At 35.7% G+C, this 15,478-nt stretch overlaps 1 long non-coding RNA gene across 1 annotated transcript; it reads right to left on the reverse strand.

Annotated features, from left to right (window-relative positions):
- Positions 1-3,436: 3,436 nt before the first annotated feature.
- On the reverse strand, positions 3,437-6,095 carry LOC147548388 (uncharacterized). The gene is made up of 3 exons (XR_015238480.1): positions 5,891-6,095; positions 4,788-4,854; positions 3,437-3,721 (listed from the first exon to the last, which is right to left on the reverse strand). It is a non-coding gene; the product is annotated as an uncharacterized LOC147548388 (long non-coding RNA).
- Positions 6,096-15,478: the final 9,383 nt, after the last annotated feature.

Raw genomic sequence — 15,478 nt, forward strand, 5'->3', positions numbered from 1 at the left:
TCTTTTAGGTTTGCACAATACATTTGATTCTCTTATAAATCAAATATTTTGATGTCACACTATTTCAAGGTTAAATTTTAAGTGATCAACCACGTGTATTGTACTCGGGCAAACGACATGTGCCCTATGGGCACGGGTTATCCCTCGTATGTTGTAAATTACTATGTTCAGTTGTAACGAGGAGGTGGTAATGAAGTAGTGGTGATGGACGTGTGGTGATGGACGTGTGGTGGTGGTAATGAAGTTATCGTGGTGACAATGATGGAGGTGGTACAGCGTGGTTGTACAACAATTGATTGGTGGTGATAGTGAGTTGTTGTGTAATAGTTGTAGTTGTGGTGGAGTTGCGATGGAAGTGGTGGTGGTGGAGTTGCACCAAATGTAATGAAGTTGCGCCAGAAGTGGTGATGGTGGTGGAGCGGTGGCGCAGGTGGTGGATGTTGGAATCGATACTATAACTGAAATGTTGTTTGCACTTTTGACAATGTTTCGATTGTCGAAACAACTCGAAGAATGCACTGTTGCGTTATGATCTGATCAAAATTGCTTCGATATGAATAAGATATTTCGTTTTGGGTGTAAATATCAAAAAGTGCGAACTATTCAAAGAAAGTCTCACATCACATAATTAAAAGGAATGTGAAAGGTTTATAATAATTTTCCATCTCATACTAGAGTATTAAATGACCCCAAAAGTTAGAAGATAACAACTTTCGAAGTTTTGGATGTAATATGTTTTATCCCGAAAAAGTAATATGTTCAATCGACAAGTATAAGGCTAGACTTTTAGCAAAATTATTCAGACAACGGGAATGCCTATATAACTTTAAAAGTTATTTTTCTGTAATTCGAATCACTTTTGTTAGGTTGCTACCTGTAGGGTTTGTGTGTATACAATACATTTATCTAATGTTCTAAGCGGAATCTCAAACATCATATATTTAACACTAGATTACCAGGATCGATATACATGACTAATCAATGAACTAGAATGGGAAGATGATTACCTTTTAATCGCTTTCCCACGAACTAAATCCCGACCAGTATTCCGAAGATAAGAGCTCCAATTGTCGCTACTCTATTTGAGACACCGAGTGTATAACTTGAACTCCCTCCTTCGAGTCAGCTAGGACCTTCTTGAATGTTGAGATGTAGAACTCCTTCTTCTTGACTAGATAATCGAGAGGAACTCCTTTTCTCTCTCTTTCAGACAACTCTTTTTCTCTCTCTCTCTCTGAGAAATTACACTAAACTTGTTTTCAGTTGGCTTAGGTTTTCTTTATCTTTTTTCACTTTAGGTTGTCTAATTTGGTCCTTATATAGAAATCCCTAGAATAGGTGTTTGACCCAAACTTGAATTCCTAAAACCTAATTATAAGGTATTTTCCCAAAACACCTTTTTAGGGTCCCTTTAGTGTGGCCAGCCAACATAGCCCCTTTATGGGCTTCCTTGGCCGACCCACTTAGGGCCTAACCGGCCATAAGATGGTCGGCCCCTTGCTTAAGTCGGCCATCACATGGCCGGCCCTCCTAAAGCCTTCCGGGGCTTCCTTTAAGGCCCGGTTATGTCTGTCTTTTATCCGGACTCTTCCGAACCATCTGGACTTACTAATAATGGATCCAATCCACCTATTTGCCAATCTCTCACTAGTCAATTCTCTTAGTTTAAACCATCACTCTTATGTGTAATCCTTGTAGGATCCGGTCTATGTTAGCCGCGGATTACCGAAGTTATCCGACGATCGTAGTTGGCTTCTAACTAAGCGTTACGACCCCTAATTTGACCGGACTAATGATCTTCCGACTAAGGTCATCGTGATCTTATTCGCCAAATCGTACGCATTGACATCTTGGTCGAAGGACATTTCTTACCTTGATTCGATTGAATTCTAGTTAGGATAGCTTTCCCTTGATCAATCCTTCACAAACTTCTACAAATTAACAAACCCTAGCTTGAATCATTCCTTTATGCTCGAATTAGACCAAAAACAAGATTTCTCCTATGAATTTCACCTGAAATTTCCCTTTTTGATCGAATTGTTCTCCCCAAAATCGAAAACCCTAGCTTTAGTCGGTCATAGAAGATAAGGGAAATCAGATTTTTATTTCTTCTACTAAATCTGTCGAATTTATAGTTCAGTCCCTGGTTTTGTCCTGATTGCAAAATACCCCCCATTTTGGACTGTTTGCTGATTTAGCCCTGTTTTGACTTGACCCGAATGTTAAAGAGTCCTGCAACTAACCTTAAAAATATGGGATGTTACAATCCTCCCCCCTTAAAGAAATTTCGTCCCCGAAATTTAGATCAACTCACACTTTGTCCCAATGCAGCACTCGAATCGAATCGTTTTCCTTTAGCGACTTCTTAACCAGATCATATCACCACTCTTCTTTATCATTTCATACTATAATGGTGAACTTCTGACACCATAGATTGATTCTCTACGAGCTTCTCTTCTCACAATAACTTATGAACTTATTCAGATAACATGGTATCTTTCACCATCCTTACATCCTTCACGCATCTGAATCTTCGAACCTCTCTACAATCCTCATGTATCCTTCCTGAAGTTATGGTCACTCCATTGTGGTCACAATACTTCTTAAGTGGTTCAATCAGTAGCTTCTTCGTTACTCGATGGCATTTCTCACATTTCTGGTTCGCCTAGGGTAGCTACTCCTGGCAATGCCTTCATATGAGAATCACCTGCTCGAGTGACTTAGGCTCATAAATTTTACCACTAGTCATCGAGGTTGAACAAGTTGACCACATATAGCATCCTTCCCACATGAGCCGATATATACATGTATCTTGTAAAGTTCCTTAACAGTTCGTTGTTGTCAATCGTTGTAAACTTGTGTACAGTCAAATGCCAATCACACTTAGCCTCCTCGTACTGTTCAGTCTTCGATACTTCAACATCATCAATATGTCGACTTACCTAAAAGTTATCATCAAAACCTCTTAACCCTTGGTTATCCTCTTATACCATCTTGTACATTAATCAAGGAAGTTTGTATCTACCTTAAACCATCCACCGGGTCTTCCTTTCGCGAATAAACGAATCAAGAAAACAAAACAAATGAAATACTATATATCATCTTTTATTCTTGGTAGTTTTTAATCTCGAAGATTTTAGACACTTAGTCTTGTCATTTTTTATCTTCCCCTAAAGTCTAGAGCAGTCAATGCTCTACACTATACAAGACTTATCGGACACCAGAACTAACTGCACTGATATAGGTCACCAGAACTAACTGCTCTGATACCAACTGTGACGCCCCGCGTCCCAAAATAGACACGACCACGCCCCGGCAATTCACAGACGAGACAAAAATCCGGCAGAGTCTCCTCTGTAAATCGAACCGGTCGCACCTATAAAACCTGTCATGCAAATCATACATTCGCATACACCAAAAAATAAACTATGGAGCGGAAGCTAAACAAACTCAACTCAGTTTCAGGTCGAAACCCGAACCACAAAAAGAACTATAAAAGCCTCTTACACAACGATACAACTTATAAACAGATCTAAGTGTTATATATATATATACATATTAGAGTTCAGTTCTGCAATAACTACATAACTTTAAAATAATGGAAAGCCAATAAACGAAAACCAAAGAAAACGACGGAACACCTCTAGCCTCGTTAGACAAGATCACCGGCTGGAATACAACTCCACCTCGAGGCTACAACCAAGCACCTGCACACTAACAACTGGTAGGGGGTCAGAATACTCACCGACACGAGTTATTCTGATAGAAGACCAATCCAAAACCCATCACGTTTTCAAAAGTTCATTTACTAAGTTGTAAACATCATGACAAAACGAGTTATCAAACCAGTTACCATATATACTATATACAAAACCATTTTCCTTAATCTAGCAAGCAATAGCAGTGATTAGCTGCCCACCCATGGTGCGCTCCCAATAAGAGGAGAGTTCCTCAGGAGAACCTAGAGTGCGTTAGATAGTACCAGCCCATTTATGGCACTAGCTAATGCACTACGTCTCCTCGAGAAAGAAACTTACCCCTAGCCGTTAAGCCTCTCTCCCACTAAGGGACTCTGCAATCATTGAAGAGTTTACCTCATGATACATATATACCTTAAGTATCTAAATACGTTTTTCTGATCACCGAGTTCGAATAAGAGAGTCGTCCCCCAATTATCATGGAAGGACCTGAACCTCATTCTCTTCGGTACCCTGTCATGCATCTAATGCGATATTTTAAAATCAGTTTCATTCATTTATCAAAACCAATATTCATATTCGATTCATTATCTTATCAAACACGGAAGTGGAACAACCAAGAGTCATATCGCCACAAAGCAGAGGGATCCCAATCAATGTCACCTCCCAGGCGAGCGGCCAGGGTGTACGGCCCCGAGCCTCGAGCTGGAGGCACGAGCACAAATGGCCAGCAAGTGAAGCACTCTACTCCCACAGGTCTCATGACTAATGTCGCCCACCTCACCGGTCTCACACGGATCACAACCGTGTCCACATGTCATCCTACCCTCAATGGCTACGTGCTCGTAGGTTGACATAATCCGCAGTCGGGTACATACAAGAAATCCCCAATAGTTCACAATCATCGTAAAATCAGTTCGAAAACATTTCTCATATCGCATCAAAACATTTCAAGCATATTTCAGTTCCTCACACAAATCGAGTTTCATGCTGCCTAAACTCTAGTTATAATGGCGCATATATAACTATAGAATCTAGCATATTCATTATCTATAAAACCATGCTGGATAAAAGATTCAGAACCCCTACCTCAGTCCTTGCATCATCAAAGACCTCCCGCCTACCAGACGACCTAATTCCTCCTCATTCGCATACTCTGAGACAAGGAAGAATGACCAAAAATCGAACAGAAACATTAGGTTCTTATACTAAGAACCTTCGCACAACAAAGCAATAACGTAAAGAAACAAAACATAAAAGTAAATTCGCGAACTCTAGAAGACTTCAAGTATAACCAAATCTTGATCGATCTTCTAACTTCATAGTCATGTCCATTTAGGGTCAATCATACACCATTTTAAAGGTACTCATATCCTTAGCATTTGGTTATTAAATATGTACCCCAAAACCCGAGAGAGAGACAACCTCGAAAGTTACCACACGTACACAACAACACCATAGATATCCCTAACAGCGGATTACGCACTATAACAATCACAACTCTCTTATCGGTGATTGGTTTCAATCCATTCTTAAGTCGCTGGAAAGCTTATATCCTTTATAATTTTTTACTATAAGGTGGTTTATCCTAATTCAAATTAGAACCTCTCTGAAAAATACAAAACATACGCAGCAGTGCATCAGTTTCCCTGATCGTGCGCTGCATGTTAAAACGCTCATATCTCTCTCATCCGAACTCCGAATTATTCGTACTATACCTTTATGGAATCGTATCGAGACAAGCTACAATAATGGAGAAGACTCAAATAACATTTGAAACATCTATTATTAGATAACCACTAAAAATAGTAAGCAGTTTTCATGTTTGGTAAACTGCGCGTCGCTCGGTAAAACAGCCATAACTCCTTCGTCCATTATCCAAAAGACTTGTACCATACCTTTTCGGAAAGCTAACATCCTAAAATTCGACTTTCGTGTTTCGGGAAAGTGCGTACGAGTACTATAACAAGCCCAAATTATCCAACAACAGTAGACTGAATTTCAGTCCCTCGATTCGTCATTCAATCGATAATTTAACCCAATTATCTTCTCTAACACAGTTTATACATCTTAATCACTTAATTCCCATCTAAATACATCTTAGATTTCCACTAATTACAAAACCCCTAATTTCATTAACCCTAGAATTTAAGAATTTTGACATTAAATCATCGAATTGGTTGATTTCTTACCTTGATTCGATTGAATTCTAGTTAGGATAGCTTTCCCTTGATCAATCCTTCACAAACTTCTACAAATTAACAAACCCTAGCTTGAATCATTCCTTTATGCTCGAATTAGACCAAAAACAAGATTTCCCCTATGAATTTCACCTGAAATTTCCCTTTTTGATCGAATTGTTCTCCCCAAAATCGAAAACCCTAGCTTCAGTCGGTCATAGAAGAGAAGGGAAATCAGATTTTTATTTCTTCTATTAAATCTGCTGAATTTATAGTTCAGTCCCTGGTTTTGTCCTGATTGTAAAATACCCCCATTTTGGACTGTTTGCTGATTTAGCCCTGTTTTGACTTGACCCGAATGTTCAAGAGTCCTTCAACTAACCTTAAAAATATGGAATGTTACAATCCTCCCCCCTTAAAGAAATTTCGTCCCCGAAATTTAGATCAACTCACACTTTGTCCCAATGCAGCACTCGAATCGTATTGTTTTCCTTTAACGACTTCTTAACCAGATCATATCACCACTCTACTTCTACAAATTAACAAACCCTAGCTTGAATCATTCCTTTATGCTCGAATTAGACCAAAAACAAGATTTCCCCTATGAATTTCACCTGAAATTTTCCTTTTTGATCGAATTGTTCTCCCCAAAATCGAAAACCCTAGCTTCAGTCGGTCATAGAAGATAAGGGAAATCAGATTTTTATTTCTTCTATTAAATCTGCCGAATTTATAGTTCAGTCCCTGGTTTTGTCCTGATTGCAAAATACCCCCATTTTGGACTGTTTGCTGATTTAGCCCTTTTTTGACTTGACCCGAATGTTAAAGAGTCCTTCAACTAACCTTGAAAATATGGGATGTTACACGGTGTACACCCCTTTTATTGGGTGTTGCACACTCCATTTAATGATGATGCAAATTTTCTTCACCCAACAACCATAAGGATAATATAAATGTTGAAGTTGTAATTTTTTTTAAATAAAAATCAAAGGAAAAGAAATCTTATAAATACTTCATATGGTTATTAATCTATCCAAATCAACCAGTCTACTACTATTACTCTATGTTATTTAGCCTTCTACTAATTTTTCCTACAACTTTTTGTTACTTATATTTACAAACGAATTTATCAATTAAACTCCTCATTTAAATTTGAAGATCAAGTTACATCACTTCAAGATCATGTTTGGGAATCAAAATATAACACTTCAAAATAAAGTTCGGTAATTAAAATTAACACTTCAAGATCAAGAGTTCTTCCAAAGTATTAGTTATATTTTATTACAATCTTTTTAATGTCAGGAAGTATTTACATTTTAATCTCTCTTTTTATATTCTAATTTTTAAAGATGCATCCTTCTTACTCTAATTTTAAGTAGTATTGATGCTTCTGTTTATAGTTGTACATATATTCTTAAACCAAAAAAGACAAGAAACATCTTTTGTTTGGGAACACTTTGAAATTAAAAAAACAACTTAATGGGGTTCGTTAAGATAAAATGTGTTGTACTAGTAGAGAGAAATTTAGAGTTTAATCAGACAACTCAAAAGATACTTGACGAAAGTCGAGATCTAAATGAACGAATTAAAGAAAAAGGAAGGGCTCTAAATAAAATACTCAATAACAGAACTAGCATTATAGAAGAGGATTACCAATATAATATAGAATACAATACACAACAACCTATGTATGATGACGAGGATACCATTTTAGAGGACTATAGTTCTCCCGAAAACATCGTTATTGAGCCCAAAATCTCAGCAACGGTGGAGCCCAATATTGAAATATTTTCTCAGTGTGCCGAATTTGAAATCCCTTCAGCCCAAAATGAAGAGGTTGCTAGAGTTGATGATGATTTGAAATCATCTGACTCGCTTAAGGACGATGAATCGTGGTTGATAAATGTGTTAAATGAGACCATTGTCTCGCTTGACTTTGGTGAGGATCTAGAATTCTTTAAGGACTCGGAGTACATCGCGATCAAAAAGAGTATAGAAGGTTTATCTAAACCGACTTCTCAGGACTGTGAGCCTGATAGCAGAGTTTCTCCATTGCAGGAACCCGAAGAACCTGTTTTAGAGTACCCTAGTTTAAGTTCAGGTGTCATTGATAGTCCTCTCGATTACTTTTCATTTTGTCCGTCAAAACCATGTGTAGAGTTTGAAGCACTCTATCCCTCTGTCTATCATCAATATAATAACCCCTCCTATCCGGTCTGTGATCTCTCTGGTGCAGTACCAAACTTAACGACCTTATTGTCGTCTAAGTTTGGGGATTGCCCTTCTTTCTTGATAGTCTCACCTACACTATCACTGAATTATTTAAGTGTAAAACTATCGTTCACTGAAAACTTTGTATTTTGGGTGGACCCACAGATGTATCGATTATTGGTTTACAGTTAGTTACACTTCTATAATCCAGTAGGTATAATTTTTTCTATTTTTTTCGAGTCATCTGTTTCGTCTGGCTGAAGACGTTAAACTTGGCGCTTTCTGGGAGGCAACCCACGGTTAGGACGTTAGAATCAAGTAATATCTTTTCCTTCACCCTATAATTTTTTGCATAGTCTTCAGAACATTGAGGACAATGTTCGGTTTAAGTTTGGGGGATAGGGGATTGAATTTTTTGCTAAGTCTTTATTTCAAAATTTCAAAAGGGTTCAAAAATTTTCAAAATTTTAATTTTTTGGATTGAAAAGGTGAGTCTAGTTGTTTTTGCTTGTTAATAGTTTTTTAGTGTAGTTGGTCAGATTATCTGTTTGCTAAAGGTTTTTCCATGAATTTCGAGTCTTGAAGTTGTATGTGAACTAGCCATGTGAGTGTTAGATAGGTAAAGAATAGACTTTTCTGAAAGAACTTGATTGATCATTAGTGAAGACTTAACCCATGTGAGATTCTGAGCCTTTCTTTTTTGCTTTGAGTGATCTCTTCTGTGCTAACTCCGAGTAGAATGAAGAGCTACTCAACCTCGCAATATTGAAAAAACTCATTTGATCTTTTGAGTTCAAATTTCTACAACCACTAGGGATGTCATCAAGAATGCAAACCTTCTCTTGTAGCCCGAGAAACTTGAAAGCAGTGTCACTAGAGGAAGAAAGAAAATTTCATTCATCATTTAGAACCCTGAGAATAAGGCATGAAGCAAAGTGGAGAGAATCATACCCAATGAAAGTGTTAAGAAAGTACTTTGTGTATTTTGAGTTTTATTACCAGAAGTGTATTGAAAAAAAAAATGTTTGTTCAGTTGTGTTTATCCCGAAAGTAGCTCTTGAAGTTTTGAAGACGTCGAATTCTCAGGAGTTCTAGTCACATCATCATTAGTGTTTGTCGACCTCTGGGAAGCATTGTTAGATTGTTGATCAGGTGAGAAGAGTTGGTAAGTTTCCCCGTCCCGTATTAGTGGTTGTTTCTTTTCTATGAGATCGGTCGTTCAAAGAAAATTTTAGTTTATCTTTTGTAATGTGTTGAGTTTTCTTTCATACTCATACTCGCATATTGAGTGAACCATTTCTGAGTGACTTAAATTTTCGAGTGTATGACTGTGAGGCAACAGTCGAGGCGAAATGTATTGAGAAAGTAATCGAGGTCTTGTCTTTTCGGAACCGAAATGATACTCATATCGGCTGGTCACGTGCACTTCGAGTCAAGATTACTAGTGAAAGGGTTTTTAGCATTTGTATGGTCTGGTTGACTTGGATTTCATTTCTATTAGCTTTCAAAAATCTATCGGATAAACATATTTAATCCATATCATATTTAACCCTTCTGCAATTTTGAAATATTGAATTTTGTGGGTATATTCACTGAAAACCCTCACGGGACAAAACTCGTCCTCTAGGGCAACCTAGAGGTTTAACGGTTTGTTGCACGTGCTAAGTGCAATCGTGATTCCCTACGCAAGTGGTGAAATGGGGGTTTAGTTTTATTTTTGTGTTTTGCTCGAGGACTAGAAAAATCTAAGTTTGGGGATGTTAGATGAGACATGAAAATGTCCAATCTGAATCTCTCAACTTGGGCTAGTTAGTCTATTTCGAGCAGTTACTCTGATGAATTGTGTGTTTCTCTTTTCCAGGTGTCTTTTACGGGGTTCGGTGTGAAAAACGGATACAATCGAGAGAAAAACGTGTTGGGGGTAGTTTGGTCATTTGGGAATTTTGGTAATTTGGCCGATATTGATGATCGGGTGATAAGTAGAATCCAAGACGAACTCAACGGCGAAAATAGAAGTCAAATCAGAGTCTGGATGAGTAAAATAGACCAGGTCAAAGATTTGATCTAAATCAGGTCTTCAATGACACGTGGCATGCAATCTGGCGGTTACTTGAATTATTTCGATACACTGTTGGGTATTACAGTTGGCGCTCGTGATCTTAGTCGGGTATTTACACGATATGACGCGAGACAAAATATTAATATATGCCGCAAGGATCAAGTGGCCCATTTCCCCTGAGTCACACGTGGTCTCATCGGAGCTTATGTTGTAACGTTTTTTTATCATCTGCATTGCACCTGATAATCCCACTTTAACTATTAGCGTCAGCCAGTAATCACGTGGGGACGCGTGGCCAGCCAATGAACTCTGCACGGTCTTTCCTTTCTTCTCTCCACTCAAATTGTTTTGGAAATTAACTATTCCTAATAACCAAGGAATGAAATTTCGGTTTCGATGGAAATTTCGGTCGGTCCAAAAGTGGACACGTTTCGTGGAAACATTTCGGTCTGTGTGGAAATTTTACAAATTCGCGGAATGATAAAACAGTTCTAAAACAATTAAGTTCGGTATTAATCTGCAATAAAACAATTAGTTTAGGGGATAAATTGAGTTATTTAACTCTATTAGTACTAAAACAGTTAAGTGTTTATCTGCAATTAAACAGTTAGTTTAGGGGGTACATTGAATTATTTATCAGATGTAAACCTAAAACAGTTAGTTTAGGGGTCCAATCTGCTATAATAGTAATAGTTAGGGGGCTAACCAGAAATAAAACATAACATTCTTGTATTGCAGTAAAAATAGTTTTCCCCTTAAATACAACCCTTAATCCCTATTTCTAAGACTTCTCAGCCGAAACCGACTGTTCCCTCTTCTTCTCTCTCTCTCAAATCGGAATCTGAAGTTAAAGATCACCTAAAGAAGAGAAGAATGTCTTGAAGAACAAAAGATTTGAGAAGTAGTCAAGAAAGATGGAACAAATTAACATAAAGGTATAAGATAAACGACTAAGGTAGTATATGAGTTATGATTTTAGAATCTTTCGAAACCCTAAACCTAAATCTATGTTTCGAAATTTCGTATCAGATTTCGGTGGAAATTTCGTTTCGGTGATGTGAATTTAGGACATGTTTCGGTCATTTCGACCGAAATATGTCGAAATTTTATTCCTTGCTAATAACTAATTTTAGAGAGAAAGCCCGGTTGGCTGAATATTTTAGAAAGAAGAATATATCTTCTTTGATCTTTTAGGTTGGAAAGAGTTTGAGAGTGATTGCTTGAGGATATATAATCTGGAGAGAGAAAGAGATTGAAGGACAAAAGAAAGATAGCTGGAGAGTTATCTCCATTGCTATTTTTGAGAGGGAGATCGGATTGAATGGAGATTTGCAAATAAAGAAAACAGGAAGGATTCAATTGATTGCTATTAGAGAGGAGCTGAGTTTATGATTTTTTTGGGGGTATTCTCTCTATAAGAACGAAGGTCAGAATAGGTGCAGATTATCTCGGTTGGGGAGGAGCTTCATTCTTTCTTGAGCAAAAACAGAGATATCTGTTCTTCTTCTTCTTCCTCTCATGAACTTCAAGAATCAATTTTAGAGAGAAGAAGGAGAGAGAGAAGAACAGAAAGATAACTGCTTATTCTTCTTTATTTATAATTTGAGAGAAAGAGATAGATTAGTAGAGAGACAGAGAGCTTACAATTGATTCATTTTTAGTTCTTTTTACCTTTGTATATTTGTGAGAGAGAGAAGAAGGTATTTGTAAAGAGAGAGAAAACGAAGGATTAAACAGAGAGGATTATTGAGTTCATCATCACTTATTTTATATATCTCTTCTTCTTTTTTATCTGAAATTTTTTTAGTGAGAGATAGAATACAAAATAGAGGAAGAGAGAGAGAGAGATTAATATAGTGAATAGAGAGTGAATAGAGAGTGAATAGAGAGAGAGATTATTTTGGTGTAGAGAGAGAGAGTAACAAACAGAGATTAATTAAAAGGAATATCTTATTCATCTTCCTGGTTGACTTCAAGAAATTATAGAGAGATAGAGAATAGTACTACTAGGAGGGAACTTTAATTTTTTGGTAGTACTTCTCTGTTTGGAGCATAAAATAATAGGAAGAAGAAGAGTTTTCATCATCTTCTTCATCATATCAACAAGGAGACTATTATTTGGTTATCTCTACCTCTTATTTTTCCTATTAATCTTGATCTTTGTAATGAAATTCTTTATGCCCTATTTGATGATTATGTGTTGCTAATCTCTTTGTCTACAAGTTTGGATGAAGTTTTGACTATGTATGATTCATAGACTTGCATTTGGGTAGCTTAAGTGCATAATATTCATTGATTTCTTTTCAACCATGTTCTTGATTTGAGTATTGTATCGAGTTAATTTATCATGTTTAGAGTAACATCTTTAATGTTAAATGTTTCTTAGACGATAATCTAGTATTGAAACGTGTTAAATCTTTCATTGCTTACGCTTCAAAATTCTTGATCCATCATGTTTAGGTTCGGTTCTTTAATGGTGGATACTTGATAGTTGATAGGTAATAGTTAGAATCGTTAAAGATTTGATGTCATTGATTCATAAAGATAAGAGATTTAGGTTCATCTTTGTTCATGGTTAGAATCGATTCGAAACCCTAGACTGCTCCCCATTTGAATTCATTTCTGTTATCTGTTTTAGTATTTTTCTTATTTTATCACCAAAACCAATTTGTAAAAGAAAACATCGTACTTCTAAGTTTTAGAATAGGTTTCACGTAGTCTCCGTGGATCGATCCCGGTCTTACCGAAATTATTACTTGACGCTCGTATACTTGCGGGTGTAGACCTTTTAGGGAAACCTTCTAGGCCCATCAACCACCAGGAAACAACAGACCAACTTCAGTAAATATTTTATCCCAGGTATCAGATTTTAGTTTTGTGGTCTTACTTAGATTGGATGATTATGTAAGAAATTACATAAGTAACAACAAAACTACAAAAAGAAAAACATATACATTTGTCAACAAAACATATAATTTACTGGAAACGACATGTATAATGGAGTAAATTATGCATACTATTTGTTAAACTTCATAATGTCTTTTGGAGACAAACAGAACTTTAGTTTGAATCACAAGGTCACTGTTATGTGAAAAAATGTGTATAATGTGCAATAAATTACATATAATTTTTTGCATGATCCACATTGTTTACATACTGTTAAAGTATAATTGTGGGAAATCTTCAGTGATTCAAATGTGTAAAGCGCAATAAAGTATATATAATTTTTTGCATGATCCACATTGTTTACATACTGTTAAAGTAACATCGTACGGAATCTTCTATGGTACAAATGTGTGATGTTCAATAAATGCTCATACTTTTATGTAAATTACACATCGTTTACATTCTGTTACAAAAAACGTACGGAATCTTCTTTGGTACAAAGTTGTGATGTTCAATAAAGTACACATAATTTCGTATAAATTACACATCATTTACATTCGGTTACAAAAATCGTACGTAATCTTCTCTGATAAAAAATGGTAAACTTACCGGATCTGATATCAAGAGATGTTCTAAACATCAACATATGTACCCTAAATCTAATGAAAAATAAAATAATACATGGATACAAACATAACATAATCGAAGATAATGAATTAGTAAACAAGGATTTAACATTAACATCATAAATTAGTTATGAAGATCTTAGAGAGAGAAAATCATGAATAATGATGAATATTTGAAAAGATGATACAGAGATGAAATCGATTATAATGAAAATCATAACTATCTTTAAAGATGATGATGAAAAACATCAAAAAAGAAAGATTAAACTTGGTACTTTAACCTTAGAAGCAATTGTTGATCTTAACAATGGTTCGAACCTGAATCTTTGATGATGGAAATCGAAATAAACGATTACGTTTTCAGCTGGTCTAATGAAGATGAAGCAGATTTCGAGACTCAAAAATGGAGGTTGATTAGATGATTCGGTTTTAGAGAGAGAAAAGTAACAGGTTTCCGTTTTAGAGAAAAATGAAGATAATGGTTGCTTTTAATAGAACCGTGATTGGAGAAGCTGGGAGATAAATATGGAAACGGATATTTGAAGATTTTGAAGGAAAATCAGTTTTTGTATATAAAGAAGGTTAGTTTAGGTATTATGATTTAATATGTATTCTAGGGATTTGTGTTTTCTCTCGAGATGGAAACTAATGGACTGGATATCCATTTACATTAATATTTTGGTTTACAAACCCATTTTAGGATTAGAGAAGACTAAATGTGTTTTTAAGGGTAGGTTTTTGGACTATAAGCCCAAAAATTAAAAAAAAAAAATCAAATTCATACTAATACGTCAAAAATACATCACAACAAAAATGAAATAAGTTAAAAATATTTTTTTTTCTGTATAATCGGATATGCTTTTTTTTTTAGATAAACTGGAATTTCATTCATAGAAGGAATACGATCCAACAAGTTACATGGTTTTGATTGTTTTGACTCCTTTGCGTACTACATGAATTTACTAAAGTAAATAACAACATGAAATTCACAAATTAACAATGTTATCACATAATTTTATAGAGTTTTATGAGCTTAATCCCTCATCACTAACTGACAATTGAGCTTACCCTCCATAACAATAGATAATTGAATTTACTCTTTCAATTTACTACATTTGTTAAAAACACCAAAACAATGTTTGACGTGTGGAAAAATAATATGTGAATAATGATCTTGTAATATGATTTTGATAATTGTAACATCTTATTTTAGTGTTTGGTTTAGTCAAATATATGATTCGTAAAGACTTATGAGATTATTTAACTTATGATTCCAATTTTTTTAACGCCAAACAAGGCCTAGTATTTTGTCGAAAATAATAAATCCAAGGGGTAAACTCAATTATCAACTAACGTTGAGTGGACGAGGTCGAAAAATCCAATTTTGGAATGAAACTTTTGAAATATCTTTTATCACATAATTTCATACTGATTCAATAATAGTTAAAATTTTGAAAAACATAAATATTGTCGGTTCAATAATAATTGCCGTCTTTGTTGCATCGAAATACTGAAAGAGAAGATTATTAATTAACGTATCTTACAAGGATATCTAAGATATATAAAGAGATGGTGCTTTCAATATTTTTTGAGACTTAATTAGATGTATTAATAACACAATAAAAAGAACTTATGAAAAAAAACTAGTACCACAAAATAAACTAATAAAGTTTGGGAGAGGTAGAAAATAATACACCATTGTGCTTGTACGCAACAAGAGAACTACTGGGACCCTTTCTTAAGTTGGTTAGGTTGGGGCCCAAAGCAGCTGTTTTGGCTGCTTTGGACCTGTGCCGCCTCTGACAGTAAAGAGTAAAG

Source organism: Eschscholzia californica, unplaced genomic scaffold (assembly GCF_041429995.1).
Source record: "Eschscholzia californica isolate CP2 unplaced genomic scaffold, dmEscCali1.0.p SCAF_3, whole genome shotgun sequence".
NCBI classification, from domain to species: Eukaryota; Viridiplantae; Streptophyta; class Magnoliopsida; order Ranunculales; family Papaveraceae; genus Eschscholzia; species Eschscholzia californica.